The sequence below is a fragment of the Perna viridis genome, chromosome 1, assembly GCF_037379345.1.
Source record: "Perna viridis isolate PV_CMFRI_1.1 ecotype Kerala chromosome 1, ASM3737934v1, whole genome shotgun sequence".
Taxonomy (NCBI): Eukaryota; Metazoa; Mollusca; class Bivalvia; order Mytilida; family Mytilidae; genus Perna; species Perna viridis.
In genome coordinates this window covers 21252939-21266264 of record NC_142445.1, presented here as the reverse complement: position 1 = coordinate 21266264, position 13326 = coordinate 21252939, and the positions used below count along the sequence as shown (strand labels likewise).

The 13326-nt window shown below is 32.2% G+C and overlaps 1 long non-coding RNA gene across 3 annotated transcripts; it reads left to right on the top strand.

Moving 5' to 3' along the window:
* The first annotated feature begins 1088 nt into the window (after window positions 1-1088).
* Window positions 1089-12620, top strand: LOC148627745 (uncharacterized). 3 transcript variants are annotated; one of them, XR_015921417.1, is made up of 5 exons: window positions 1089-1147; window positions 1387-1478; window positions 5260-5309; window positions 10532-10632; window positions 11317-12620. It is a non-coding gene; the product is annotated as an uncharacterized LOC148627745 (long non-coding RNA). The 3 variants fall into 3 exon arrangements; XR_015921413.1 differs by having other exon boundaries at window positions 1095-1147; window positions 2062-5309; XR_015921414.1 differs by lacking the exons at window positions 10532-10632; window positions 11317-12620 and having other exon boundaries at window positions 1095-1147; window positions 2062-6263.
* The last annotated feature ends 706 nt before the right edge of the window (window positions 12621-13326 follow it).

Here is a 13326-nt window from a genome sequence, read left to right as displayed (position 1 = left end):
AGATGGAAAAATAATATACATCCAGAAAACTATGTCCACACCCAAGAAACAACTTTATATCTTCACATTTGGTAAACTATGTAATAATAGGATAATTAATTGGAAAGCGTGAATCAAGGGAACCAAGGTTATAACGGTAATCAAAAGAATGCAATCCAGTGACAAAGACCAGACATGGAAAACAGACACACACAAGAACATAGAGTAATCAAAACCATACATACAAAGTAACAAAAGCAAATGAGCAACTCGGACTCCATTAAAAACTATCACGAGTGCCGAAGAACGCTTGTATTCAACGAGTGTGCGGAAGTTGTTCCGCGCACGAGTTAAATCCTCAAGCGTTCTTGGCACGAGTGATCATATTTTGGTTATTCACGGTAATCAATTGCTTATATCCAATTTATTATATAGATTTTCTTCATAATTTATCAAAATTTTTAACATGAATTTCAAATTCTGTGACTGGCGGATTGATATCAAAGTTGTGACGTTTTGGCAGGTGAAAGTGCAAGAGTGAAATTACCGAATTTATTCCACAGTGTGAATTATCGAAATTTATTACACTGGGAACATTCTACAAAACACCGCTATCTATATAATAATAATTAAACTATTCACTGGATAAGTTGTTTCTTGGGTGTGGACACAATTTCCTTGCCAAATATATGACCAGAGAGTGACAAAAAAAGTACAAAATTTGAAAGAATATCTGAATATTGGTAAAAATCAAGCAGTTTTTCTATCCTCTGAGTGTAATAATTATCAGAAGTCTTTCTGTTTTCTCATTTGCGATGGATTCAAGTCTCCAAATTCACAATTAAATCATTCAACACTTTATGATTAATTTTCTGATGAATTTTAGGCCGATAAGACCCATGTTGCCCCATCTCCATTATTTTTTGGCATTATATGAGAATTTTTTTTGCGAAATACATATACATGTATCAATAAAAGACATGTATATTATAAATATCTTGATTTCTTTATCGAACTAATATCACATATCTTTACTATAAAATCACTAATGGGACATTTTCTAATGTTTTGATATGGTTGAGTAACAATCGTCCATTTAACACGAATTTCATGTTTGAACTACATGTATTTGTTTTCTGATGGAGGGAAACTGTTCGCACAATTTCAGGTAAATATTTATTTCGTTTTTATGAAATGACAGCGTTTACTAGTGTGTTTAACTTCCTATAGAGTCAATGGAGTTATTCTATTTTCAAAAATACAAAGGCCGCCAATCAGTACTATCCGCGAAACTCGATTTTGGTTTGAGATCTTCATTGATTAGGACTTGTTTGGTAGAGCTCCATTCTTCCTATTCCTGCTTTTTTATGAATTATTTAGATTGTATAATTACATTACTGTCTTTAGATGAAGACCGAGTGCAGTCTGGGTGGATACACACTGTCACAATCTTGTCCCGAGGGATGTTGTGGCAATGTATGCTGTGAAGAACAAAACATGTAAGATATTTTAAAGCAAAATCTATACTCTTGATTTTGGCTACTACTTTTATATATTTTAGATTGATTATCATCCAATCATTTAACTTTCCATTTATCGAGTTCTATTTGTGAAGTCAATGGCATACTATATAACGGAGAATTAAGTAAAACCAATATAGGTGATCTTATTTTATACGTCCTCGAAATTTTCACCAATCACTATCAAATTAGCTTTTATCAGCTTTTATATAGTGATAGTATTTAGTGATCTTGATGTTCGTTTCCGTCCGTTCGCCCGTTCGTCCGTCAACACATTTTTTGTTACAGTTTTCTCTGTAACTACACATCACACAAACTTGATGAATAAAGGTTTGCCATACCGTAGGATTCGATTTCAAGCGACACCAACTTCCTGTTGATATTTCATTGTTACTGGGTTTAGGTACATGGTTATCGTTTACTTAGCTAAAAAGCTGACAGTTTTTCTCGTTATCTTTTTAAAAAATGAAAGATTTAATCATTTTTTATTCTCATCTGCATGCTTAATATTTAAAAAAAAAATCATATGATGCTACTAAAATTATGTAATTATAACTTTCAGTTTCGGTGATGGAATTTTTGAACTTGTAGTTGGATCCCTGATTTTACTGTCTGTAGTATTTGCTTTGTTGTCAATTGTATGGATTGTACAACATGGTCAAATTGAAATAAAGAAGTGGTTTAAGAAATGAAGGTACACATTACCGATATTTCTCATATTCTATCCATCACGGAAGAAATTCAGCGAGATAGCCAGTGGAAAATATAATGGATACTTCCCACCGGAGGAAAATGTATGGCAATTTGGAAGACTACTAAAAACTGAAGCAATGAAGATTGAAGGTCTTCATGAAAAAAGTGATTTGATTTCCCAGCATTCCACCATACTATACTGCCAAACATAAAAATAAAACAAACATCAATACAAGAAAAGAATATTCATTCAAAGACTTCGAACATTACTTCAAGTATGTGTTTTGAGAAAAACTTTCTAAATAACCGACGCAGGAATGACTTAATTCGATGCTTACATGCGTTTTAGCAGTTTTAAGCATATAACTTGCAAAAGGTAGTACTTTTAGCCATACTAAAGTCCTGATTAGTCGGTTAAGTTTACTCTTTAATTAGTGAAAATCTTTTAAATGTGTCATTTCATATCCTGAAGTTAATAAAAACACATCCATTTGCCCATAACCAGTGGTTAAATCTGAACAAAGTCCAAATTATTATGCGTCTTGAAAGGCTAGTTTCTATTTTGCTTATGAGCCTATTCTAGGCACGCAAGCGAGGTATTATTAAAACAACACGTCACATAAAGGTTTAGGTCTCAGTATCGTTTGTTATGAAGTGGGTTAATTATGGGTCAGTTAATAGTAAATGGTAATTAGCTAGATCAGGATTAAGATAAACGTTAACAGTTGTATGCACAGACTTTCTCACGACCTTCTGTTGATTGATCCCAGCATCACAGGATAAAGATCTATAGTTTTGTTTTGATAGCATTTATTATCCCCCGTTGAACATTACACTATTTAATTAACTGCTTTTGAAAAGTAAATATTTTTGTTTGATTGAGCTTTAGAAAGTTAGGCATTGGTCAGACTTACAATTTTTAATGTTTTATTTATAATTTGTAGGAGGAGTTTTTGGGGTGTTGTATTCTCTGCACGTTTTGTATCTTTAGTTAGCTTACCATAATGCCCCGCTCTTGTAACGTCGAGCGTTATTTGTGTTATTTGTAAAATATTGTACCATATATATAACATCATAATAAACGATATATTCAAAACTCTGGATTAAAGCTGCATTAGCTAAATGTAAACAAAACACGTGCTTACCTGTGTATCCGTTATTGTTATTTTTTTTTTACCAAGGTTAAAGTATTTTTAACCCACGTGGATGTCCTGTCGGCAATCTTCGTAAGGAATGGCGAATAATAATTAGATCAGAGCTATCGATCTTCTCTGATTAAAAAAAAAACACGTTATTTTCACAATATTCTGTAGGTATTATCGACATTGATTGCTTCCATTGCAATACTACAATCTTATTTCATTGAATCAGCAAAATTGAGTAGAATCAAAACTGAACAAATTTTACTGCTAATGCAGCTTTAACTACTTAAAATAGTGGAATGCCCTGCTCCTGTTTATTAATTGGCTGACTTTTCCGGACTTATACTTAAATAACAACGTGTCCCCAGTTGTTTACACGTAATAATTTTCCCATAGACTTCTATAGTGAGGTGCATATTTTTAGGACTAATAAATAAAAAAATGTAAATTGATTCAATAAAACTTTCACTTATGTAGTATTTCCAAGGACATGTGAAAAAATAATTTCCGGCAAAGAAAGTAGGGGGAGTCCACGAAGATCGGACAGAAAAGTAGTCTTGAATTATAAATAGTCATTATCTCTACTTTCACTTTCGTTTTGCACTCACCAAACCAACATTTTCAGTGGAACATTTTTATGTTATTATGTTAGATTTTGTTTGTCATCTTATAGCATGATGTTTGCTCTATTTTAAAAGTCATTGTTCATATCTTTTGACAAAACATTAGTTTGTAGAGAGGCAAAAAGAAAATGCACGATGTCGTAAACTGGCACAAAGTTATCTCAATTCTCGTGATAATACATATTCATCTTCCTGCAAAAGTTTGAATTTAAATTTTCATTTTCTTATAACGCATTCACTGTTGATTCGAAACCAACACCGTGTCTGATCTTAAATTACAATTAAAAATATATCACCCTTGGAAATAGGAGTCCATTTTTACCTAAACTGAACATGGTATGGCAACTGCGATTGTACTAAGCTGTGCATTGTGACGCCTTTTTACTCGGAGGTTACGTCAGTGGCCTCGAGTATTGTAAGTATAAGAATGACAAAAGGGCTTCCGGCAGATAACTTCACGGACAGAAATGCTTTCTTCAAATTAATGCGTGATTCCCTTTTAAACTTTAAATATTTCACCGATATCCCAATTGGATGATATTTCAAATATTTTAAGTCTTAATTTTCAGCTAAATATTGTCGAACTGGTAAATCGAGACGCCAAACTATTTTTTGCGCTTGGCCGCGTAGTAATTTCAAAGAAGAAAGTTAAAAGCCAAAACAATTTAATTGGAGTTATCTCTTTGGGTGGTGTTGGATTTTAACTATGCCCCGTGAATAGTATTATAATCTAAATCATTTTATCAAAAAGCGTCACAGTCAACATCATCAGCTGCCTTTTTTTTAAGTTTAAGGTCTCAAGAACGTAAACAAATGCAATAATCTTATTTTCACGATATTTCTGTACATCTTTGTTTTGTTTCGCTGCAGGTTGCAAGGGAAATATGGATTCAACACCAAAACATTCTCAAATCTTAGTCCATGTCATAACCGGCACTCTAGCATATTGCTTAAAAATAACCATCGGGAACCTATCTTGCAGGTTGCACGCCAAGCGACTTCCGATTTTTAGTTTTAGGGCGATAAAAGAACGTATATTTCGCAACGCTCTGATTTCACCATGGATACCACAACTGTATTAAAATTACACAATTACCAAGACACACATATTCAATATTTATTTCGTGAGCAGAACTTTCATTGAAAAACGACTAAAATCTTTTAAAATGTTCAATAATTCATCGACTATAGAATGTACTTTACTCATATCTTGTACATATTTTTATCAGTATCTGAAAGTGCCATGCAATATTACAAAAAAAAATACATGAATATTACAGCATAATATCATCGATATTTTAGCAGCTGAGTCAAATATGCACAGTAACTGAACACAAATAAAGATTTCAAAGGTAAGAATTTCACTGACAAAAAATCAGGGTTTCATCATATATCTATGTTGCTTACAAATTCTTTCGATTGCTACTGCGGGTTATTTTTTTTTATCTAGACCGATTCTAGACAGTAAAATGCAACCCCTTTGATCCTTGTAGTTATGTGTTATTTTATATTTTATTTCCTAGTCAATCTCTTATATTCAAGTTCAATATTTTTTAATTTTTTTCAATTATGTTTTTATTGTTTTGTTGGCGTGTTTATTGTTCATTGAATTAAATTCATAAATACATTATACATGTTATACTTTATGAGTTCATAAAATCTTTCATTCAATTAAGTTATTTATTTGTAACACGAGATGTAATCATCATAATATAACAATAATCTGTTTATTCACATCCACCAATCCCATCAAGTCTCATCCAAAGATGTGAAAACAATATGCAGATTAGCGATGTAAGGATATACATTTAACATACATGTTATATTATCATGATCATATACATTTTTTTTTCAAAATTTAGAACGTAGTTAAATCGTTCCACTCTACAGTATCTCCTCTATATTTCTTAGAATATCCTGGATAAGATTTTTTTTTTAAATTGTGGCAGTGATGCCAGTGAGTGATGCACATCTACAGCGCGGGAAAATTTGTGTTTCTATGGTTATCGCAATTAAGTACTTCTCTGTCTAAGAATAAGGCAAAATTTGAATAAGTTGTGGCACATGAAGAAAAAACGCAGATATTGTTTTTTTGCATTATCCAAGTATTTATCCCTCATAAGCTCAAGAAATAATCACCAAAGTTTGTGTAAGGTTTGCCTTTGTAAGATATTGATAGGCCAAATTTAGTTGGAATGCACCATGGAGAATGTTAGGAATGTGTTCTTACACGTGTTCTTTATAAGTAGGCAAATAAAATTCTACGTCACAAAAGCTTCACGATAGGATGTATTGGATATGTTTAAGTTAAAAAAAAAACAAGTTGAGAATAATGGTGTACCAATCATTGATTCTTACTCAGAATGGTACTGAATTTGTCTAGCGATGTCAAGGTTGGTATTTTCACTTTCGGTCCAAGCGACTGGGGAAATATGGAGTTTAAATGTTCAATGTTTTGACAGTGGGAGCAAAGGAAAGTTGACAAATCTGAATGAAAAGTCATCGCGTTTGTCGTACAGTTTAGTCAATAGTTTTTCTCTAAGTGTATGTTAAGATATGAGGCTGACTTCACATTGTCTGTAGTATCCTTTATCTCAGGTTCTTTGAGGATGGACGCCATGTATCAAATCCCAAAAACTAGGATTTTTTAACGATAACACGTCATCAATAAAGCAGAAACTATGATGGAAGGATCTTCGTATTTTAAATGGTTTTCATGCTGTATATTAAAATTAGTAAAAAGGATGGAAATTTAAACTTATGTAATGCCTTTTTAGAAATGTAGGACACGTTTTAAAAACCAATAGCACTAACACAACCACACGACATTTCACAAATATAAAGGTATTTCAACTAGGATATTTTAGAGCCAGGTAAGGTCTTAGCAAAATAGAACCTGTACATTTGGTATTTTACAAAAGTATAAAAAGGATGACAGGCACCAAAGTTTTACACCGCAAACTTTGTAGTATGATACGATCGGAAACATTTTTTTACCGTTTTCGAAGACGAAAATCTACATGTCAATAAATACATGTATATTATAACTATCAAGATATCGTTATCGAACTGGTATAACATTTCCTTACCTACTTTATAAGCAGTACTGGAACTTTTTCTAATGTTCTTATAAATGTTGACTCAAAATTTTTTTTAGGTGTTGTATTATGTAAGCACAAATTACTCGATTAAACTCTTGTCTAATTTGCAGTAATTGTCGGAAAAGTTCCAAATCACTATGCAATTAACACAAGCTGTGCTTAACTTTTAAAAGAATTGCTTCTCTCCTAAAGGAGAGTTCTTCTTGGTGTGTGATCTGTGATTTGGTTTTGGTTGCAATAAAAAAAAACAAAACAAAAAAACATTAAAACAAAAAAACGCAGTGAGTGGCATCGTGCATCAACTTTAAATCATGACTTTTTCATTTTTTTTAAAAATAATTCAATAATTCTTTTCGTTCCCTAAATTGCAAACAAAGCTCTTTTTATCCATGGTATTTTTAAATAAATACACAATAAATAGACTTTATGAGCATACAATATTAATAATAATCTTATATAAAATAGGAGTTACTTTAGCTAAATGAATCTTTTTACATAACCAAAACTGGATGTAAAATAACAAAGTTATGAAGTTTTAAAAATTGGTATAATAATCATGAAATTGTCTATTGTTTATTTAGTTGTTTATTTGCCAACCAATTTGACACTTAATGATAATATGACATCACTGATGAGATTGGCGAACTCTCCTAAACTATACCGTAAATAACAAATGATGCGAGCATCTTCGAGAGTAAATGCATGACAGGGATGCAATACAAGTTAAGGGTTTCAAGATGTATCAATCAATGAGCGCAACTCCTCGTATTAAGCGCTCAATGAATTTTGTTGAAAAAATACAGAAAGAATTAGCATTATATTTTGATGTGCATTTAAGAAAAAAAAAAGATAATTATTCTGGGGTCCCTTTAAAGGGAGATAATTTAATTTATTTAAGGTCTCATTTACCACTTCTGGGGCAAATGGTCATCCCCCTATGTAGTGCGAAAACACACTGAAACTAAATCTATGCATTGTAAATGCATTTCATGTGTGTATCCTGATCAAAAGTAGTCAAAATAAAGCTGAGAATGCGTACTTCAAATCATATTTGTAATTTACTACAAAAGTTTGTTAATATCATTAACATGCGTGAAGTAATTTGCCTTCATGCTGTCGTTTAGCAGAAAAGGAAAAAAGGTGGATTTTCAGTATTATCTATTAAATAAAATTTTGTTAAGAATTTCTACGATCGTCGTACCATTACCATAAAGATTTGGGAAACCTTATTTTCAAAGCTGTGCAATGGTATACAATTTTAAGATTTCATTCGTCCTTAAAATTCACAGTGAAAATTACTTTTTTAACATGTAAAGTGATGGAAACGTTAGAAGTGGTAAGTGAGACCTAAGAATAAGCAAAAGATGAATATGGATAAAACAGTCGAAATGCATTTAGGTACAAGGTGCAATAAACCCCACAAAAGTAGCAGCATTAAGTGAACTAAACAGCCCCTTAAGGCCCAAGGGTTTTGCAGGGTAGTGGGATAGATTAAGACGCTATTTTTGGCTTGAGAAGATAACAAAAATTTGAGAACTGCTTTTAATTATGAAAGTCGAGAGATCTCACATTCAATGGTAGGTCCTCGTTATCAAAACTGTTATTTCTTATATGCTATGAAATCGAACTGAGATGTATATAGAAATCAAATATGCGAAGAAAACCATCACATGGTGAGGTCCTTCGTCTGGGAAGTGAAAACAAACCAGGTTTCACCATTGAAATGTTGTTGGGGGACTAGGTTTGATCAATCTTAAAAACTTTATCAAGTCAAAACATATTATACTACCAGTATTATACAGTCAGACAGTGACAAATCGAATGGTATAGACAAATATTGGCCTAACTCTCTCTATGAAAAATTCAATACAGAAAATCTTCTTTGTAAATGCTCAAAATAGTTTATGTAATATAAAACTTTCAAATTTCTATGAAGATTTTTTAACATCTTGGGCTGATTTTCAGCGCCTCCTAGATGCAAACCTTTTGGGAGTGTGCATCTTAAAACTAATTTCGAGGTCCTTGTCCTTGAGAATTTTGTGAAGTTTTTGATAAGGTACCAGAAAGAAGATATTTGATATCTCAGTACAATAAGATAACACCTGCATTTACTCGCGACAATACAGAGTTGTTAAAACAAAACGACTGACAAGTAACTACGGTTCATGGAATTTAAAAAAAAAAAATTGGGGGCAAAAACGGTCAATTAGTCATGCAATACTACATACGGCCTTCAAAAGCTTGAAAAGATAAACTGTGCCACGTCAGAGACTTCTTTGAGAACGTGGATTTTGTAAAGCTAAATGGAAAACCACTTTTGAATTAAAAATTTAATGGGAAATCATGTGGAGCTCCTTCACCAATCCTTTGCAAGTAGAAATTAACAACAACTGCAATGGAAATTATTGCACAACATTATTTATACAGATGCACTATTGCAACAGACGAATAAGCCTAATAGCCACCAATACTTGTCATGGAAAAGAGATTGTATTTCAATTATTTATCGTAGGTAAGATAGTCAATTCATTTTGGGAAGAGAAATTTTTGCATAATTAATAAACTTTGTGACAGATTGGGAATAGAACCGTTACAGAAATCAGAAAGATTAATTTTGCTAGAAATGGTAGCCTATAAACCAGAATTATTATTGATCGACACAGTACTTTTTACAGTAAATTTGGCATTATGGAAGTTTAGAAATACGTATAAGTAACTGAAGAAGATCATCAGTAAAACGCATTTTTTACATAGTGCATTGTCAGAGATAAGATATATTGTTAAAACTTTTTGTAATACCGATGAGTTTTTCTGTTAGTAGGGGATGCTTATTTATTCTATGTTGATTAGAGATTCAATCTGTTTCTGCAATTTTTTTTCCGTATTGGATTAAACGTGTTTTTGATTACTTATTGATTGGGATATAACATTTTAAATAAATTTGTGAACATTTAAAAATAATTACAAAATGTCATTTTTTATCATACATTTTTTAACAAGCAATTGAAACACTCAAGAAACTGTTGCTACTCAGGTTATTGTATTTAAAAGGAGAACGGACAGAGCATTTATCAAATGGAGCAGATTTGTTTTAAACTGCGGTAAAGAGATGATTTGTAAAATGTAAACGTGAGAACATTGGCTTGTATGCTGTAAAGACAGAGACAGACTGTACACAAGCCAAGCTAACACTATGTCTATAAGTAAAAACCGTAAAGGCGTCAACTGATTTGACTTATCATCCCGATTGACATTTTTTGTGAAACATTGAGTAACTGACGAATTACATGAGGCGTATATGAGTACTCAGAAAAAACAGAAAACAGTACTGACTCAGCAAGCAATAAAAAAGTAGCAAACGATGAATAAGTAACCAAATATTATTAGAAAATAATAAATAAGCGACAAAAGTTTATTACTCTACACTGGTCATTATGATATCGCTACTTTCAATCGTATAATCCCTTAATTAGTGTCTTTAGATGAAGACCGAGTGCAGTCTGGGTGGATACACACTGTCACAGTCTTGTCCCGAAGGACATTGTGTCAATGTATGCTGCTAGGAACAAAACATGTAAGATATTTTACAGCAAATCTATACTTATTTCTCTGGTGATACCTTTATATTTTTAGATTAAATACCAACAAATCAGTGGTTAACAAATCGTTCACTTTCCAATTATTGAGTTCAATTGAAAGTCATTGGTTTAACATGACTAAATAACTTTAATAAAATCTTCCTCGAAACGTTCACAGAGATAAAAAGTACTATTTATCAAATTTTATACACCGAATATCATTGCGTGCATCCGTCGATCCGTCGCCCCTTCGGCCGTCCCTTCGTTCGCCCACAACAGTTTTCGCTACAGTATTCTATGCAATAGAAAAAGAACGGATATTGTGAAACTTTACAAATGCACCAGCGTATAACCTAAATACAAAAACAAATACTTTCAAAGATCACCAAAAAAGTTATCAATAAGTGTAAACACACCTTTAAGTATGCAAGAACAAACAATAGCTAATTGATATTTTACCACACCTTTATATAGGTATGCTATATCGCGGGATTCAATTTCAGCTAGAAACGACATCCACATCCTGTTTGACAACTATTTAAAAGAATGAAAACTATTTAAAAGAAGATTATCATTTTGAAAACACATTTTTTAAAACATCATCTTCGTGCTCAATAATTCAAATTATATTGTAATCCTGCGTAGGATTATCTATATAACGGGATATCTGTATTTTTCAGCTTTGGTGATGGGATTTTTTAACTTGTAATTGGATCCCTGATTTTACTGTCTGTGGTATTCGCTTTGTTGTCAATTGTAATGGTTGTACACCATGGTCAGATTGAAAAAAGAGTTGTTCCGGAAATGAAGATACAGATAATCGATGTTTCTTATTATCTTTAAATGACGTGTTGTCCATTGTGGAAGAAATTTCAAAGAAATGGTCATCGGAGAAAATAATGGATATCTTTCATCATAAGAAATCGTGAAGCAAAGTTGTATGCTTATATGGGAACTTGTTTGAGTACGAAGTCAAATATAAGTTTTAATGAACGAAACATATGTTTTATTTACTAGTATACCACTATACTGCCAAATATAACACGCACCCTAATCACCAGAAAAACAATAAGAAATTATCTCATATATGTTCATCGTATACTATAATTACATCAAGCTAAATATATATATATATATGTATATTAAAAAAAACTTTGTTTAAATTAATTGACGCTGAGTATCGCAAATACTTGCTACTTATTTCCCGGTGACCTTTTTTTTTGTGTTTCCCAATTCATCGTAATGTAAAAACATATGTGTAACATATAACACTGAACGATTGTATCCTTTCCGAGAAAAATACGATCTTCATTGATTTGGAATTCAATCCAAGAATAAAAATATTTATGATGAAATGACATTGTCCGTTTTTTTACAAGTTTTGCGCATGTTGATCGTCATTATTCCATATTCAATGAAGACACATATTTAACGAGAGAATTACGAAATTATCAAGTTTATTAAGAAAAAAACAGGGCATATTTTGATATTTCTGAACATATCCTTTGTGACCCTTTCAAATAATTTCAGCAAAACAGAGCCCTTCCAAATGATAACCACTAGAAGAGGTTATATAACAATGCATTTACGATTTTGATATACAATTCTTCAGAAAATGGAAAAGGCAACAAGGAAATATGTATCGTGCACCATAATCGATGGTAAAGGAAAACTATTGACCAAACGTTACGACAAACGTGATGACTTTACATTCAGTATTGTCAACTTTCCTTCAGTACCTGCGTATGGAGTGTTCATATCACAACTCATATGGTATGCCAGAGCTTGCCGAAACTACGCAGACTTTTTGTATCGCACTAGAACTCTAACGAATAGGCTTCTGGAACAGGGTTATGTTGCTATAAGATTGAAGTCATCACTACAGTTTTATAGTCGTCATCATGAACTCGTGGATCGTTATGGTGTATCCATCTGCACCATGAAAACTGATTTATTCAACGAATCATAGTTTTCCTATCCTCCTTTGTCTACCCCGGACTTGACTTTTTATTAGCAACTCGGCGGGTGTTTCTAGAAAAGCAGAGGACGCTTACCCTACCGGTGCATCTGGTTCATGCTCCCAGTATGTATGATTTTAGTTACTTTATGTTCTTTGTTGTGTATGTCTGTTTTCCATGTCGGGTCTTTGTCCCTGGATTACATTCTTTTGATTACCCTATAACCTTGGTTCCTTTGATTACTCTTTAACTGGCTAAAAAAATAAGAAATATCGAGATCAAGTTATAATGTGTCTAGTAATATATATAGAATCGAGAAAACAAAACCCACAAAACTTTATTTTGTTATCCCAAACTCGTTTCATATTACTTTAATTGTCTTTTTTTTGTAAACTGCAATTCCACTTTATTTAATCTCTACCTAAATATTGGAAATACTGTAGCAACTAATTTAGTTATTTTTCTTTTTATTAGTAAAGCGTGATCCACATAACATACCATTTTGGACGATGTATTGTGTTTAATGTTAAGGAGTTACATATAAGGTGAATTATAGTTAAAAAAATTGTTGAGTATACAAATTTATGCTGTTTCATTCAAAGCCAATAAACTAGTTTTGGATAAAGTCTATAAAATCACTATCTGCGACCGCGTCGGTATTTACCTGAGCCGATGACATGTTTGTTTCTGATTGAACTACATCATTCTCGTTTTGTCTTAAAGAATATTGAG